Source organism: Neomonachus schauinslandi, chromosome 3 (genome assembly GCF_002201575.2).
Source record: "Neomonachus schauinslandi chromosome 3, ASM220157v2, whole genome shotgun sequence".
NCBI lineage: Eukaryota > Metazoa > Chordata > Mammalia > Carnivora > Phocidae > Neomonachus > Neomonachus schauinslandi.
This window is the reverse complement of record NC_058405.1, coordinates 135852620-135871524: the sequence shown is the minus strand read 5'-3', so window position 1 is coordinate 135871524 and position 18905 is coordinate 135852620. Positions and strand designations below refer to the sequence as shown.

At 49.0% G+C, this 18905-nt stretch overlaps 1 pseudogene; it reads right to left on the bottom strand.

Moving 5' to 3' along the window:
- Positions 1–2640: 2640 nt before the first annotated feature.
- Positions 2641–4365, bottom strand: LOC123324328 (annotated as a pseudogene).
- Positions 4366–18905: the final 14540 nt, after the last annotated feature.

Below are 18905 nucleotides of genomic sequence, written 5' to 3'. Positions count from 1 at the left end.
AGGAACACAGCCAGCTAGCTTCCTGAGCTATACTGAGTGTGAGGGCCAGGCACTGTGGGAATTGTCTCAGGAATGTGGTTTTATTCCATCCTCCTGACTTTCATAATGTCCCTAATTTTACAAATGAGAAAGCCGAACTTGAGAAGCCTAAGTTCATTGCCCAAACTAGCAAGGACAAGAACTGAGAGTTGAACCCAGACCAAATGTGGATTCAAAGCAGCGCAGGGCTGGGTCAGTTCATCTGCTCATTTGCTCCCCTGGCCCCTGCTCACCTGATCTAGGCCATCCTGTAACTCTGCTCAGGGTTTGGAGAGCTTCAGTCTTAGTGTCAACCACCTTTCTGCCCTTCCCAATTAAACCTCCTGCCCTTTCCCCCAGTCCTCATCCAGTCCTGCTTGGGGTTTTTGTTCTATCAATGAAATCAGACATGTATGCACATACCACCACCATTCTTAAAATTCCAGACAAGTGAACAGGAGAGAAAAGGATGTTTCTTCATAGCCACTTTCCAGCCACAATGTAATTCACTCCAGAAGTAGAAAGTGGGCAGCCCTGGGCTCTGGGTGGCCTCTCCGATCCCAGGTGGTTTCGAGCTACCTCTCCATGGAATTCTCGAGCACACACCCATGGCAGGACAGAGTGCTTTCATTTTAGAGTAAACTCAAGGGAAAACAGTTTGGTGGTTCCTCAAAAAATTAAACATAGAATTTTCATAGGATCCAGTAATTCTACTCCTAGGTATATACCCAAAAGTGAAAGCAGGGACGTGAACAGACATGTGTATGCCAATGTTCACAGAGCATGAAATCACAATCCCAAAAGGTGAAAACAGCTCAAGTGTCCAGCAGTGGAAAAGCAGTATATACATACAATGGAATATTATTCAGCCTTAAAGAGGAATTCTGATGTATGTTACAATATGGATCAACCTTGAAAACATACTTGGTGAAATAAGCTAGACACAAAAGGACAAATCTTGATTCCACTTATATGAGGTACCCAGAAGAGGCAAATTCATAGAAAAAGTAGAATAGAGATTGCCAGGGTTTAGAGGGAGGGGTGAGTTATTGCTCAATGGGTAGAATTTCAGATTGGGAGGATGGCAAAGTTCTGGAATGGACAGTGGTGATGGTTGTACAACGTTGTGAATGTACTTAATGCCACTGAATTGTACACTTAAAAATGGTCACCATGTTAAATTTTATGCATATTTTACCACAATTAAAATAAAGAATGAAAACAATGGTAAAACTGTAACTGTCATGTTATATATATTTTACCACAATTAGATGTACAAAAAAGAATCTGCTACTTGCCTAATCTGGCCTAGTCTCCCAGGACTGACTGTTGATTCAGAGAAGGACCTGAAAAGTCACTTCCATTCTCAGGACACAGAGGCTTACAGAAGTAACCTCCCTCAGGTCACAGAGCGATTTGGTGACACACCAGACCTCACTCCGCTCTTGTGCTATGTCCATCACACCAAATAACCCCTCTCCCAGCAAAGCAAGGCCCTCAGGCACATTCCCTCCTGGCCAGGAGAGCCAGCCTGAGTGGACACCACAGTGCTACAGCGTGTAGTTCCATCAGCCCCTAAATATCGATCCCATCAGTCTGTCACCACATCAAAGGCTTTCACCTTTGGACTCTCCTCCCTTAGTTTGGGCTGGTCTCCAGAAGACCACTGACGCAATGGGAGGGGAGGCAGGGGGTGCTGGGATCTGTCTCCCCCCGGGGAGGCCTTTGCTGAGGTCCCGGCCTGCTTGTAGCTCTGTGGATGAGCGTGTCTGCATAGCAGGAGGACTTCCTGGGAAGTAAGGAGCATCCTGCAACTGGGACACAGGCAGGTACGTGCATTTACAGACTGAAACCAGCAGCAGAACTGTTCAGAGCTCAGCTCTCTAAGTCTTCTCTTTTTCTACCCTTGGTTGTCAGAACTGGGAGTTTTTTTTTTAAATCAGAAATTATATTAACATTTAAACAAATCAGATGGGGTCATCAGGGAGAGATTTTTGAGGCTGGGTGGGAGGTAGCAGTGTTGGCCCCCGTCACTAGGGACCACAGTGCTGCTGTATTCCTCCTGGGGGGTAGAGGGTCAGGCAGAGGGGCTCAGGCAGCGGCCCTCTTGCCCGCTGCCCAACTGATTTCACCCCACTCTAAGAACCGGGTCCTGTCTTCAAGCCTGAGTTCCCCGCTCCTGGTTCTCAAACCACCATGTTCAAGGTCATCTCTCCCATAGCTGCTGCTTGAGTTCTAGCCCCACATTGATTCTTGAGCCACCGTAGCCGCTTGAGGTCTCTCCCACCACACCCTCCCTCTGCCTCTACCCAAATCCCCCAAGCCCTACCCCGCAACGCCTTTGGGTTTTCCAAGTAAGCCTCCTTGCTACTGGTTAAGGGCTTTCCCCAATACCACCCATGTTCCAATCACTGCTGCCCGAGGTTTTGTTCCTACAGCCCGAGTTCTCCAACTCTTCCCCCGCAAATCGCCCCATGCTGCCACCCACCATTGCCTGGGTTTACCAATTACCCCAGCCATGGTCTCTTCTGCACCTCTGCCTGGGTCCGACCTCTGCCAGTGCCTTAATTTATTCCCACCGCCCCTGCCTGGGTCTGTCCTGACTGCAGCCCAAGGAGGGTCTCAACACTCTCCCTCACAGCTCTTCTCCCCTTTGCTGCCTGCTGATTTACCCTCACCCCCAAGCCGGGCTGATCGGTCTTTCCCCTGACTCATGCCCTCGTCCTCACTGTCGCCGTCACCACTGCCGCTGCAGGAGCCAGGCTGTCGTCCTCATCCTTGGGCTCTGGGGCTCCGCGTGTGCAGAGGTAAGCAGGGATGGGGTGGGGCTGGAGCCCAGGGATGCCTAGTGGGGTGCAGCCACAGAGAGGGGTCAGCAGGGTCCGAGCCTGCCCCCCGGGAGAAACTCTAGCAAGTATGCTGGGTGGGCCTCCACTGCCAAGTGCAGGCTGCCTGTGGGCTCCGGTCTGTTGAGGTCAGCTTGGGCCTCCTGGAGGAGCCAGACCAGGTCTGCCTCTTCGAGGATGGCAGCCACATGGAGTGGGCCGTGGTCCTTGTCATTTTCAGCCTGCAACTGTAGCTTCCGGTCCTCCTCACTTTCCTCCAACTTCTCTAAGCTGGTTCTTGGGTCGATGTTGGGGATGTGTTTTGGGCCCTGAGCTAGGTAGGGGTCAGGGGCTCCTTGGGGCAGCCAGTGGGGACTGGAGCCATGCCTGCAGCAGGCCAGGAGCAACAACTCAGTGTGTGCCACACACTTCTGCAGTGTGGACCCCTCCACAGGCTGGCTGCTAGCTGCCGGGGTGTCTGGCCCAGCTTGTTCTGTGGGCCCAGGTCCTCAGTGCCAGCCACAAAGCCTAGCAGCAGATCCAGGAAGGGCTCGTGATGAATCACTTCCAAGTGTAGTGCCGGGGCCCCATCTTCAGGGGTGGTAGCTGAAGACGAGGGGTGCCCACAACAGCCCCGGCCTGCCTCTGCCCAGTGCTGGTCCTCCCAGGGTCACTGGGTCTGGACCCTGTGAGCCCAGGTCACTGGCACGCCATTCATGCACACCCACAGCCTCTGCAAGCCGGTGCCCTGGCCGTGACACCCCAACCGCAGCCCCTAAGTCTTCTTTTGCATTGGTGGTCTCTGGGAGGAGGGGGCCTAGAGAAGTGGGACACTGTCTCAGTGTCCCAAGGCTGCATAACCAAGTGCCACAAGCTGGGTGGTTTAGAACAACAGAAATTCATTCTCTCCCAGCCCTGGAGGCCTGCTGTGGACTGAACTGCATCCCCCCAAAATTTGTACAGTGAAGCCCTACCTCCCCCGCCCCCCCCCCACCTCCATGTGATGGTATTTGAAGATAGGGCTTTGGGAAATTTAGGCTTAGATGAGGTCATGAGAGTGGGATCCTCATAATGGGATTAGTGCTTTTGAAGAAGAAACACTCTCTCTCTCCCGCTTGCTGCCCCGTGAGGGCCCCAGAGTGAAGGCGGCTGTCCACAAGTCAGGAAGAGGGCCCTCACCAAAGCCCACCCACGCTGGCATCCTGACCTCGGATTTCCAGCCTCCAGGACTGTGGGAAAATACATTTCTGTCGGTTAAGCCACCCACTCTGTGGTATCTGGTTATGGCAGCATGAGCTAAGACAAGGCCAGAGGTCCAAAATCACGGTGTTAACAGGCTGATTCCTTCTGGAGGCTCTGAGGGGGAATCAGTCCCATGCCTCACTTGTAGGTTCTGGTGGCTACTGGCAGCCCTTGGTGTCAATTGGTTTGTGGCAGCAGGACTCCACTCTCTGCCTCCATCTTCATGTGCCTTCTTCTTGGTGTCTTCTCCTTCTCTGTTCTTTAGAAGAACACCTGTCATTGGCTTTAGGGCCTACCCTAAATCCAGGATGATCTCATCATAAGATCCTTAACTTAGTTACAACTGCAAAGACCCTATTTCCAAATAATGTCACATTCACAGGTACCAGGGGTTAGGACTGAGACACGTCTTTTGGGGCCACTAGTCAACTATAAGCACTAAGCAGGAAGGAGGGTGGGAGAGAGTGGCTGTGGGAGGATGGGAAATCCTTCTAGGAAACGCCAGAGGGGGCCAAGTGTGGAGAGGGCATGCCGAGCTAGACTCCTGCAACCTCCCAAAATAGACTCAGCACTTCACCCCTGCACCCTCAACCCACCCCCACTCCCCTCCCCCAACCAGGAGAGAATCGATAAGCAGCTGAGCCAATGCAGGGTGCTCTGTGGCCTGCTGGCCCTACGCAGGGCATTTCAAATGCCCAGGAGAGAGCGGAGTCTGTAACCTCCAGCCTCCTCCACCACAAAGCTTGAAGCTGGCAGCACCCAGAGGAGCTTTGCAAACAGACAGGAAGCAATGGGAGGAGGGTCTGCCAAAGCCCTTGGTCAATCAACGAATGAGGCGAGGTCCTCCCCTCAATCAGCCTACAGGGCCTGGAGCACCAGGAGTACCCCGGCCAGGGGAGGCCTGGTAGGAAGGCCTCCTTCCAAAGCCCATGGCAGCCGCGTCAGCAAGAGGCCCCCTAGTGGCAGGCCAGTGGTGAATAGAGGCCACCGCGGGCTTCAGTAACAATCCTTTACATTGGCCTGAAGCTTTACAGCTCACAAAACGCTCTCCCCTCTTCCACCTCCTTCAATACTCACTGCACCCCATGAGGTGGAGGTTGCACTCAAATTGTTCCCTCTGGACACGAGCGACAGCTGAGGATTAGAGAGGAAAGTGGCGGAAATGTCTCAGCGAATACAAAGCAGAGCTGCTACCCGCAGTGTGGTATTCTGGATTGGAGTCTGGGACAGGAAAAGGACCTTGGTGGAAATGAGGTGAAACCTGAATAAAGTCTATTATTTAGTTAGTTAGTATTGTACCAATCTTAACTGTTTAGTTTTGACAAATGTGCCATGGCTATGTGAACACTGAAGGATGCTGGGTGAAGGGCATTTGGGAACTCTCAGTTCTATTGCTATGGCCTGAATGTTTGTGTCCCTCCAAAACTCAAGTTGAAAACTTGTGGTCAATGTGATGGTATAAGGAGGTACGGCCTTTGGGAGGTGACTGGTTATAAGGGTGGAGCTCTCATGAATGACATGAATGACCTTGTTAAAGAGGCCCCCGGGAGCTAGTTCACCTCCTGCACCACATGAGAACAGAGCAGGAAGGCTGCAGTCTGCAACTCTAGAAAGGGTCCTCACTGGAACCTAGCGATGTCATGTCAGCATCCTGATCTTGGGCTTTCCGCCTCCAGAACTGTGAGAAATAAGTTTCTGTTGTTTATAAGCCACCCAGTCTCCCAGTCTGTGGTATTTTGTTATAGCAGTTTGAACAGACTAAGACAACTATATTTGCAACTTTTCTGTAAATCTAAAGTTGTTCCAAAGTAAAAATTTTATTAAAAAGCAAAGCTGGGAAGGGAATGGAGTAAAAAGAAAAAACCAAAAATGGTACTTGACTTTTTTCAACTCAAGTTCAGGAACCCTTCCACAATCTTCTATAGTGGCTGTTGACAAGGACATGAAGAAATTGAAACCCTTGTGTGCTGTTATTGATAATGTAAAATGGTGTAGCTGTTATGGAAAACAGTTTGGTATTTCCCCAAAAAGCTAAACAGAATTACCATATGACCCAGCAACTACACTTGTAGGTATAGGCCCAAAGGAATTTCAAGCAGGGACTTGAAGTGCTGACTCTTAATTTCAGCTCAGGTCATGGTCTCAGGATCGTGGGATCAAGTTCCATGCCAGGCTCCACACTCAGCACAAAGTCTGCTTGAGATTTTCTCCCTCTCCCTCTGCCCCTCCCCGCCCCTGCTCTCTCTCAAATAAAATTTTTTTTTTTTTTAAGATTTTACTTATTTATTTGGGAGAGAGTGAGCAAGCATGAATGGGGCGGGTTAGGAGCAGAGGGAGGAGAAGCAGATTCCCCACTAAGCAGAGAGCCGGAGGTGGGTCTCCATCCCAGGACCCAGAGATCAACCTGAGCCAAAATCTAGAGTGAGCAGCTCAACGGACTGAGCCACCCAGACAACCCTAGGTTCTGATTACTATACATACTGTGTGTTCTTATTCAAGATATACACCTGGATTTTGGCTATTTCATAGTTTATTGTTTGCAGCTCCTGGCAAAAGAAGTTGCACATCCCGGGGCGCCTGGGTGGCTCAGTCGGTTAAGCATCTGCCTTCGGCTCAGGTCATGATCCCAGGGTCCTGGGATCGAGCCCCGCATCGGGCTCCCTGCTCAGCAGGGAGCCTGCTTCTCCCTCTCTGCTGCTCCCCCTGCTTGTGCTCTATCCCTCTCTCTCTCAGATAAATAATAAAATCTTTAAAAAAATTAAAAAAAAAAAAAAAGAAGAAGTTGCACATCCCAAGTTTGAAGGCCTGGACTCAGCCAAAATCTCAGCTAGACTTTGACCCTCATTAAAACTTGAGATTTGGAAATGGCTGTTACCTCAGATTTGTGGCCTCCGTATGAGGCCCTGAGGCATTTTTATAAGCAGAGCGTCCGATACTGGGAAACGTTCGTTGGATTTATTTAGGGCTCTGAAGACCACCCCCCCAGCCTGGTGTGAGGTAAATACCTTTTTTGTTTTGTTTTAGATTTTATTTGACAAAGAGAGAGAGAGAGAGAGAGAGAGCATAAGCAGGGGGAGCAACAGAGGGAGAGGGAGAAGCAGGCTCGCCGCTGAGCAGGGAGCCCAATGCACCAGGACCCTGGGATCATGACCAGAGCTGAAGACATGCTTAACCGACTGAGCCACCCAGTTGCCCCTAAGGTATCTGTTTATAATACATTTTAAATGTTGCCTTTTTTTCCTAGTAATCATGTAATTTAGGAGAAATACCTTTAGGAAAACAATGCACCACTGATAATAATCCTATCGTACAGTGATAGGATTTTTTGGTTGGTGGGCCATTCTGGGGGAGGATGGTTAAATGGCACGATATACTGCACTGTAATTTGAGAAGAGAGGGGCAAACCTAGAGCAATACCATTTTAGTTAAATAAACTAGGCAGCAGCTCCCTCTTGTGCTGAAAGGTAAGTATCACAGCCACTGATTTAAGAGGGAAAAGCATCCCTTAATACACATAAAACTTGCTTAAATGAAGAGCTGCTCCCAAATATTTTAAGTCTAAGAAAAGCACAGTGCTTAGTAACTCATTTTAACCAGAACACCCACTGCCAATAAGATTTAATTAATTCTTCAGACATTGACTGAGCACTTACTGTGTGGCAGTCACTAGGGACGCTAAGCTGATCACACAGTTGCTGCTCCCAAATTGCTCACAAACGCTTGTCCACTGAGATGCTACCTTTCTCATAATGCTTTTTCTGCTTCCCTGTCAACTATGCCCCCTGTCTCCTCTGAACTTCCCCCTGGCACCCTAAGATTGGGTCTTCTTGTGCCTCTCCCCTCTTCTTCCGGTTATCAGGCAGCTTCTTGTCTCATCACCCTACTGGATTGGAACAGCTTTGAGGGCAACAGACACATCTGATCCGCTCAGTTTTCCCACAGCCCCTCATTCTGCATTTGTCCAGTTGGTGTCCAAACACGTATTTGTTCAATTGAATCTAATTCAACCAAATCAGAAAGCAATAAAGCTCACAGCTAATGAAAAGCAGGTTCCAGGGTGCCTGGGTGGCTCAGTTGGTTAAGCAACTGCCTTCGGCTCAGGTCATGATCCTGGAGTCCCAGGATCGAGTCCCGCATCAGGCTCCCTGCTCAGCAGGGAGTCTGCTTCTCCCTCTGACCCTCCTCCCTCTCATGTGCTCTCTCTCTCTCTCTCTCAAATAAATAAATAAAATCTTTAAAAAAAAAAAAAAGGAAAAGAAAAGCAGGTTCCAACGGAGAACTGTATTTTGGCTGCTCTGTACACATAACTCTCAAAAACGGAGATGTAGTCATTGTTTGGTTGCTGCCAAAATGCAGGTTGAATTCCTCTAATCATTTTTCTGTGCTAGAAGGATGCAAAGGGAAAATAAGACTTATTTTATCCTAGAATCTGTGATGTCAGCAAGGGTGCTCCATACCTTCCTGTATTCACGACAGGATGCTGGACTGCACAGGTGTTCCCTGTGGGCACCATGTCAGGTCCCCGAATGCCTGCTCTGGCCAAGCCACCTGGGGCGGACAATGTTTGAAAGCAGTGGTTCCCAGACTTTGGGATTTCACATAAAACGTATTTTTAAAATCTTTTTTCAGGGACTGACAGGCGTTGCCAATATCATATTTTACTGTAAATAGTTTTTTATTTTTTATTAATTTTTAATTTTATTTTTAAAAGATTTTATTTGTTTCAGAGAGAGAGAGAGGAAGAGAGAGAGAGAGTACAGAGGAGAGGGAGCAGCAGACTCCCCGATGAGCAGGAAGCCCGACGCAGGGCTCAATCCCAGGACCCTGGGATCCTGACCTGAGACAAGGCCAAGGCTTAACCCACTGAGCCACCCAGGTGCCCCTGTGAATAGTTTTTTAAATCATCATTCGAGATCTTCATTTTATGAAAAAAATTAATTTTAACGCCAAGAAGTAAGAAAGTCATAATCTCTGAAGAATTTTTTTTAAGATTTCAAAGTAATCTCTGTACCCAACGTGGGGCTCGAACTCACAACCCCAAGATCAAGCATCGCACACTCTACTGACTGGGCCAGCCAGGCCCAGAATTCTTTTTCTATTGACTACATTTAACTCTAGATCTGGACCACGCCCTTGGATCAAGGAATTGGAGAAAGTGGAGTGTGCCCGAAGGCACACCCCTGACACTCACCCTCTGCCCCCCCTTTTCCTCCACTGGATTCCAGAGTTTCTTTTCATTTGCTAATTCTCTCACTGGGGGTTGCCTTGTATGTGAGAATGATCAAGAAATCGCCTCCTGGGGAACAGGAGCTAGAATGGAAACCAGCTGATGCCAAAACCCCAGGGCAAAGGCGGGCAGAAGATGGGTGTCAGGTACGCGTCCTTCTGTGCACCCCCTACTTTCTCTCCACATCCAAGTGTGTGGTCTGGTTGGCGGGCAGCAGGGGAGTTCGTGGGAGGGCCTTGTACAGGTGAAGGGGAGGACCGGGAAAGAGAGATAAGGGAGTTGATCCCACTTTGGGGAGTGGCATTTCTCTCCTGACCATGAGGTAAACAGCACAGAGTAAGAGCTTGCAGCTGCCTCATGCTTTGCTTTCTCAAAAGCCTTTCAGATAGCTTCTCCCAGATCACCACCACACAGCCAAGCCGGCTAATTTCAGGAAGGGGCTGAAGTTGGCCTTCTCTCCTTCCCACTCCAGGACTCAGATTAGAGAAGGAAAGGTGCTCAGTGGCTGCTCTCAGACAGAGCCTAAGGGGATGCTTGCACATGCGTGTGTGTGTGTGTGTGTGTGTACAGGAGCCTAGCCCACATTGAAGGCCTGGGGGCAGCAGTAGGAAAGAAACCCACTGGGAAGTGCTAAAGAACTTTAAGTAGCTTGCATCCCTCCCGGCACTCCTTCAATCACCCTACACACACCACCCTCTCCCCAAGAGAGACGTCCCTCTGTGAGGGTATCAGAGGGGCTGACGGCCCCACGCCCCACCAAGACTGAGAGGCCAGCCCTCCCAGGGCCCTGCTCCTGAAAAAAATGACAGCCTAGGTGCTCACATTAGTCATGGCTCTGCAGTGTCTGGGGAGAGCCCCGCCACAAAGGGCAGGTGTCCCTCGGACTCAGGACTAAGGCCTCGGAGCAGTTACACCTCCTGAGTGGCCCACAGAAGCCCCTCCGCAGTGTCCACTCCTTCCCACAGCCTGAGGCTTTGCAAACATGTATGGCCTAGTGTGGCCATGGCTCATCTCCCTCCTTTTCTCACCATCTTTTCTCACACAACAGGAGAGAGAAAGCTCTTCAATCACCGTTGAGCTGGAAAAAACAGGTGAAGAAAAAGACCTGCTAGTCTTCTCTGAGCACTCCGGGTGAATAACTTGTGCTGAGAACGTCAGGTTCCAGACCTTGGTCTCAGGTACCAGCCACCATCCTCCCACCTTCATAGCATTGAAAATGCAACTCATCACCTTGACCCTTAGCTTTCCAATCTCCTCTTCATTCTTCCCCCACATAGGGATGGTTCTGTCATTAATTTCTTAAGCAAACCTCCAGGCCCTGAAATGGAGGGGGGTCCTCATTTGTTCCTCAGCAAGACCTCTTAGTCCCCTTTCCCTCCTATTTCCCCAGACCCCTCCATCCCTTCCACCACCTCCCTCCCCCTCATGCTGGTCCTCTTCCCCTTCTCCAAAGACCAGCCTCAAAATAGCACCAGGGACTAGCGGGGAGAAAAGCACCAGTGCAACAATTTCCAGGAAGTAAACCCTTCGTGGCCTGAGTTGTAACATTTTATCATTTAACTTCCTGTGATGCAGTGCTCTTAAACAAGAGTTGCCAGGTAAATTAGAGAAACCGTATGTGCCGCTTTGTCCGGGACAGCGTGGGCGCGCTGGCGGTCCCGGTGGGATGACTAACAGCACTCCAGTGTTCGACCTCACAAACTTATAACGTCTCTTCCACTTTAATTTCAATTCCCGTGACAGCCTTATGCAAGGAGATTTTATTATCTTCATTGTGCGGACAAAACAATTTTCAGAAGAAATAAGTAAGTAACCTAATTCCTAATAAGGAAGCGAGGAACCAGCAGCACCAGGATTCACGGGCAGGTCTGGCCAACTCAAAGCCCTTCTTGGCACAAAGCTCCCCTTTAAGAGGGAGGCTGTGGAGCTGGTACAAACGGAGGTCCCCAACTTCCACAGGGGCTCACCCCCTTGACTCGTCATGGTCCCTTCAGGACTTGGAATCAAAATTGTGCACAAGCTTCTTCTCCAAGCAATGGATTCTGCCCACCCACCCCTCAAATTTAGCTGAAAGAGATGAAGGATTTCCGCTAACCTCACAGGGAAAACCCAGCTGGGGTCTGGGAAGACTGTTCATACCTTAAAAGGACATGCTTCTCTAACCGGGTGATGGGGCTTACGGAGGGCACTTGTTGCGATGCGCACCGGGTGTTGTACGGAAGCGATGAATCACTAAATTCTACACTTGAAACTGTTACACCGTTATGTTAACTAACTGGAATTTAAATACAAATTTTTAAAAAAGGGCATGCTTCCTGTGGTGACACAGAGGTACCAAGAGGAAGGGTGAGAGAGGGTGTTAGAGGCAACAATGAGACGGGGAGAACAGCTGTCTGTCCTTCAGTCCTAACATGGCAGTTTGGCTGCTCAAGAAAGAGGACAGGGAAGGGTCCGCCTCTGGCCATGCTTGTAACTACAGTAATCTTATTCACACGGCAGGCCTAGAATATGCACTTGTTTGGGTTTTTTTTAAGATTTTATTTATTTATTTGACAGAGAGATAGAGAGCACAAGTAGGCAGAGCAGCAGGCAGAGGGAGAGGGAGAAGCAGGCTCTCCACTGAGCAGGGAGCCTGATGTGGGGCTTGATCCTAGGACCCTGGGATCATGACCCGAGCCGAAGGCAGCCGCTTAACCAACTGAGCCACCCAGGCGCCCCTAGAATATGCACTTGTTATGTGGCAGGCAAAGCTAGACATTCCCTAAACTTGATGGCGAGCTAGACAGAGGTGGCTCTACCCTCCTGGACTTAGGGTCTACTGGGGAATCAGGCGAGTCGCCTGGGGAGGGGGCAGACCAGTTTACTCACCTGGCCCAGCCTGCCTTCGCTCCCTTCTTTGCCTATAATGGCATGCGTCCTGGCCTCCTCGGGACCGGAGTTCTAGCCCGGGAAGGTCCTGCACTGGCTGGGTGGGCAGCAAGAGGCAGAGAGCTCCCGCGGGGCAGAGACGCCCTTGAGCCTGAAGTGTGGCCTCTGATCAGTACATGCCCACTGATTAAGCTGAAGTGTGCCTGGAGCACCAGCCTCAGCCTGGCCTCTTGCCACACACCTCACTCTATGCTTCAGCATCCCCAAGAGCTGGGCAGTCTTTGTGACAATTTTAACACATGGGAAACTGAGCCCTGGGTCACTGAAGTGACCGTCTACGTGGCACAGGCAGACCTTGCTCCAGGTGTGGGAGCTGGGATGTGAACCTGGCGGTCTGGCTCTCGCTGAACCCAGGCCCAGGAGGGAGGCTCTGTGAAGGGCCAAGGCGGCACGCTCCTGGGGCTGGAGAGCAGAGACAGCAAACACTGAAGGGTATTTACCATGGGTGGGAGCCATCCTAGGTTCCCAGCATATAGAGTCAGTTACGTACCACCACAACCCCATGAGCTGGGGTTTCACGGATGACAAACAGGGGGAAGCTAGAGAACTTATCCAAGTGACACAATGAGCAAGTGGCAGATAGGTCAGGGCTTCTATGTCAGCGCTTCCTGACTTCTAACGTGTGTATGAATCACCTGGGGAGTCCTGTTAAACTGCGGGTTCAGACTCAGTACGTCTGGGGCTGGGCCCCAAACTCTGCTGCGGTCCCATGGGATGCCGGCGCTGCTGGTCCAAGGGTCATGCTTTAAGTAACAAGGCCTTATGCTATCTCACCTCCTAGTAGTTCAGCTGGTTTATTCTCAACTAAGCATTTCCAAATGACTCCATGTGTTAGCAGTTATCATTGTAGCCAATTTCCATTGAGCTTATTCTGTACCAGGATCTGCATTAAGAACTTTCCATTAAATGAAGTAGGATACAATTAATGTCCTCATCTTATACACGAGGAAACTGAGGCCCAGAAAGTTTAAAGAACTTGCTCATGGTCACAGAGCTGGGCCCACTTGTTCTTGCAAGGTGCCTGCAAAGCAGAGAAGTGGAAGCATTGTTAGCTGCTGTTGTCTGTGGACAAGACCCAGGTGGAGAGTGTTCAGTGTTGTAAAGCAAGGCCTAGAATCCGTCTGGTTCTCCTAACAAAAAAGTCCACTGCCCCTTCCACCTGCCCCTTCCTTAACCTCAAATGAGTGATTCCGCTAAGAGATGTCTTCCCTCAGACACAGCTGAAGGAGTCCTTAACCAAGCCAGCATCATCCCTCAGGGACTTGAACTAGCTTGCCTCACTCAGCTGTCTCCCTTTTCAAAGTCCATCATGCTGGTTAGAATCCCTGGAGGCCTGTAGCATGGGGGGGGGTAATCGGAGGCCTCCAGAGCTCCGGGGAGCACCTGTCCTTGCAGACCAGAGTACGTCTTCACCGTTACTTATCACTAATTCAATTCAGCAGCAATGGGGCCAGCTACTCAAGCCCAAGACCCGATGTGAACTTCCAGTGATTCCGTGCTTTTCCTGCCCTGACCCCTTGGTCCCCAGCTACTCTCCCCTCTCCTCTCCAGTATCAGTACTGAATTCCTCGGTTCTTTATTAAGCACACCTCCCTTCTTTTCTCAAACTGGCTTTCCAGAAAGGATCCTTTGAATTCTAAACTGATGCCAGATAATGCTCAAACAATTGCATCAGTTAAGTCAGGTGCGTGGTGGGGGTAGGGGGGATGGGGACAGAGGTCTCAGAGATCCCACAGATTCCTGCACTTGGGAAGTTTACAGCTTAGTGGGGGTAACAGATACAGGAGGAATTTCAGTAGAGAGAGGGAACTTCTCAGATGTAGGCACATCAAGGGCACTGTGGGGGCCCAGAGGCATCAGAGGAGATACCATCACAGGTGAATGCTGAAGACCGGGTCAAAGGCAGCCAGTGCAAAGGGATTCCAAGCAGAAGCAACAGCATGAGCAAAAGCACAGGAGCACAGACAACTCAGGTATCTTATACTTCGGGGCAAAAAACAGAAAGCAAGGAGTGGCCAAGAACAAGACGGGAGAACAAAATAAGGGTAATGTCAAGACGGTCCCCGAATGCCACATCAAGGAGCTCGAACTCGCTTCTCCAGGCAGTCGTGCTCAAATCCTACCCGAGGGTCCATTTTGGAGGGCTGAGCGCGGGCAGACATCGGAGCTCCCACCCTGCAGTCCCCACTGTCACTGCATCATCCCTCAGGGACTTGAACTAGCTTGCCTCACTCAGCTGTCTCCCTTTTCACTGCCTCCCTGCCCAGCCTCACTGCCAGGCCCAGTACAGCGTGAAGAAAAAGTCCTATTGCCCAAAGGCGTGCAACCACTTCTGTACCTGATGGACACGGTCTCGGAGGAAATCAGCACTGCAGGGATGAGGGAGAGGAGGCCCTTGGGGGGTTTCGTCTAATTGGAGGGCGCCCCGGAAACACCCTCTTTCCATAGGCCAGGACATGGCTGTTTCCTTTTCTGGCTCGATTCTGTGATGAGTAAGCAGGTGCTGCTCCCTTCCCTCCTCGCTGGGCCCCACAGTCCCCAGCGGCCCCCCCGCGCCCATTCTCTCCAGCCCAGCCTGCAGCCTGCAGGGTCTTAGCGCTCCAGGGACCCTGGATACGACGCTGGTGATTACAGGAATTGGCAGGCCCCACGGTGCTGCTGACCTTGCTGACAAGATCTATCCATTGTAAAGCTTTTCTGGGTCTCCTGGTGTCGGCCATTGCTTACCTCGCTGATTGACAGCACCGTTAAGCCAGTCTCATCTTCCCCTGCTGCCAGAGAGCCTGGCTCTTCACGGCTCCACGCCTGCCCCCGCACCCCCCACCCCCCACCCACGCCCCATCCCTTGGGCAGGTAATGATTACTCCAGTTCTTTTAAGCTCACCACATAAACCAAGTCCCTCAGCCCCTAATCATAGCTGCGGCTCAGCCTGACTCCCCCGCCACTCCAGGCTGCCTGGCTGGTGCTGCCTGGGCCCCAAGGAAGGCAGCCTCAGTAAAGCATCCCCCAGCACCCCCAAGGATTCACTGAGCCAGCTGAAGCTTACTTTCTCCGTGGGAGAGCACCCGTCCAGACAGCAACAAACCTTCTGAATGTGCATAGTATCAATAAAAATGTCAGAGGATGCAACCCCCCAATAAACTGAGATTGATTTACTTATAGATTATAATGTATTATTGTAATAATCTGTTACGGACATTATTAAATATATACAAGTACAAATTAAAGCAAATGAGTTAAACAATATTTTTTCATGTTTTATTAATGGTACATTTTTGCTCTCACTAAAAAATGGAAATGTTTTAAGAGGGCTAGAATTAAATATGCCTCGCTTAAAAAAATTAATAGACTTTAGTTTGGGGAGCAGTTTTAGGTTTACAGAAAAATTGAGCAAAAAGTACAAAGAATTCCAATGTACCCGCTCAACACTTTCCCTCCTCAGTGGCCCCTATTAATAACATCTCATATTAGTGTGCTGCATTTTCTATAAAATTATGAGTCACTGTTGATACATTATTATTAACTAAAGTCCATAGTTTACATTAGGGTTCACTCAGTGGTGCACATTCCATGGGCTTTCATAATGTATAATATGTATCCACAATTATAGTATCATATAGAATAATTTCATTGCCTTAAAAATCCCCTGTGCTCCACCTATTCATCCCTCGCCCCTCCCCTCAACCCCTGGCAGCCATGATCTTTCATCTGCTCTATTATTTTTTAAAACTTTGGTTAACCCTTTGTGGAAAAAGTGGATTTGAGGATCCAGTTCTAAATCCACGCCTTGCTTTTGAAGCACGTAACTGGCATTGCAGAAGATGAGGCCTCACAAAGGTTAGTGGCTACCGATGGGGAAGGGCAGCAATGGGTGCATTTAGGAAATCACAATTAGCTTTTCAGTCCCATTCACCTGTTACGTAAAGATCTTTATGAAATTTGGCTGGTAAATTTCTCTCCTCCTGAAGTCAATCATTTACTCATACAAGCTTATTAGAAGCTCATACATTTTATAATTTTAATAAAGGGCCCAGATGCCCCGCTTTCTTCTATAATACTTTGACTGGAAGATTTCAAGCAGATTCAAAATTCCTCTCAAAGTTTTTAAAGTATACAGATATAAGAGTTTTTATAGGTAGTAAAATTGTTTATTTTCTTTAAAACTAAACCACTGGATGATGGAAACATTTCTAAATACCTGTCAGTTTTAGACAGGCTCAGTCAGTTAAACGTCCAACTCTTGATTTCGGCTCAGGTCATGATCTCAGGGTCCTGGGATTGAACTCCGTGTCAGGCTCCATGCTCAGTGGGGAGTCTGCTGGAGATCATCTCCCCCTCCCTCTGCCCCTCCCCCTACTCTCGCTCTCTAATAAATAATCTTTAAAAAAAGATTTAAAAAAAAAAAACCACTCTTGGGCTATTTTAGCAAGCACTCCTGTCACAAAGAGTTGTCTTCCAGATCATATTTTAACAGCATCTTCATAAAGCACTTTTTTTTAAAATAAAGAAATTAATCAAATAAATTTAGCCTTTCCTGTCCCCTTCCAGTGTCCCCTGCTTCAGCAGGCTGAAAGCATGAAAACAACCATTCACCGTTGCCCAGATTCCCACAGGGGCTCCTTGTGAATGCAGAAACAGGCCCACCCTAAGTCTTTAGGTTCACCCCATTTCCTGGTTATGGCATTAAGGTTTCACTTCTTCAGCTGCACTGCCTTATCTCCCTGAAGGGAAATTCCTGGATCCTCATTATGGGAGGAGAATGATGTCTGGAAAACCATTTGCCTTTGGATGCACCTAAGGTCTTCATTGGTAACTGAGCTGGTACCTGACCAATAAAGCAAGGTTTAATCATCAGTCAGAGTCATCAGACAGTGTGAGCAGAACAAACATCTTCCATGTCATTAAGTTCATTCCCTGAATAAATAAAACCTACAGCCTGCATGAGCTTCCTGAGACACTTACTCTGGGCCCACCTGCCAGCTACGAATTTAAATCCCTGTACCTTCCTCACTGGCCCAAATGAAAGCTCCTCAGGGGCACCATAAACCAAAAATTGAATCAGATTCCTCTGGATCCATGCTCCCTGCCACCACCCCTCCCTGACTCCTATTCTGGAAACTTAGGATTAAGTAACTGCCTTTTTTTTTTTTTTAAGATTTTATTTATTCATTTGTCAGAGGGAGAGAGAGAAAGAGAGATACGCACAGCAGGGGGGAGTGGCAGGCAGAGGGAGAGGGAGAAGCAGGCTCCCCACCGAGCAAGGAGCCCGATGCGGGACTCGATCCCAGGACCCTGGGATCATGACCCGAGCCGAAGGCAGATGCTTAATGACTGAGCTGCCCAGGCATCCCAAGTAACTGCCTTTCAGTTCCTCTTCTATGTGAAGAGACCATAGTGTCATGTTCCCAGGAAATATCCCATTGGTGAATAGCTGTGCCTGCCCATGCTGGATATTTTCCACTCACCCCTCCAGTCCTGGGGGTGCTGACCTCTATGGGCAAGATGGTGGGTTTCCTTGTCCTATGGCTCCTGGCTGGGCTCAGATGATGGGAGGCACCGGCAGGAGAAGAGTAAAGTCAGGGTATTTATTCCTCTAGCGTCACCCCACTGGGTCACTGTGGCTTGGGACCTTGTTCTCCTGAAGGTCACAACTCCTGCCAGGAGCTCTCTCCTGGAACTGAGGCTTTCCTCTCCTGGTTCTGGTTAATATCCACCCCCCACCCTCCCACTTCAGGCTTAGGAGTAGTAATGGCTCCCTGCTCTTTCAGCCTTGGAACATGGCAACATCCCTTGTTCCTCTTCCTAAACATCTCTGTAAATAATTCCTTTATTAGGCTTTCCTATATTATCTCATTTGAAAAGATACCTAATTCCTGATGGCAACTGCCTGCTATACTGGCCAGACAGCAGCTTTGGTGTAAATGCCATTCTTTGGTTCTTGATGTGATACTACGTCAAAGAGAAAAATGGATGTGAGTAATGGATGCTGTTGTTAACAATAATGATAATCAGCTTCTCTTGCATGCTAGGAGTCCGATACCATGTGTGTTACTTTACACAAGTTAATTCACTTTAACCTACAACACCTTCATGAGGAGACTGGTAGGTGAAGATGATCCCAGTGGCCACTGCCTACTGATATTACCACCCTGTTAACACCCTCACACTAAGTGTGGACTGGATTTAGCGACTTGCTGCTAATGATTAGAATATGGCAAAGTGACGGCATATCACCTGAACATCATAAGGGTCATATATGACAAACCCGAAGCTAACATCATACTCAATGGTGAAAAGCTAGAAGCTTTTCCTCTAAAATCGGGAACAAGATAAGGATGCCCACCCTGGTCACTTTTATTCAGCACCGTACTGAAAGTCCTAGACCAGCAATCAGATGAGAAAAAGAAAAAGGCATCCAATTGCTAAGGAAGAAGTAAAACTGTCAATATCTGCAAATGATATAACACTACATATAGAAAACCAGAAAGACTTCACCAAAAAAATTATCAGAACTAATAAATGAATTCAGTAAAGTTGCAGGATACAAACCAAGTGAATATAAGAAACTAGTTGCATTTCTATACACTAATAATGTACTAGAACAAAGGGAAATTAAGAAAACAATCCTGGGCGCCTGGGTGGCTCAGTTCGTTAAGCGACTGCC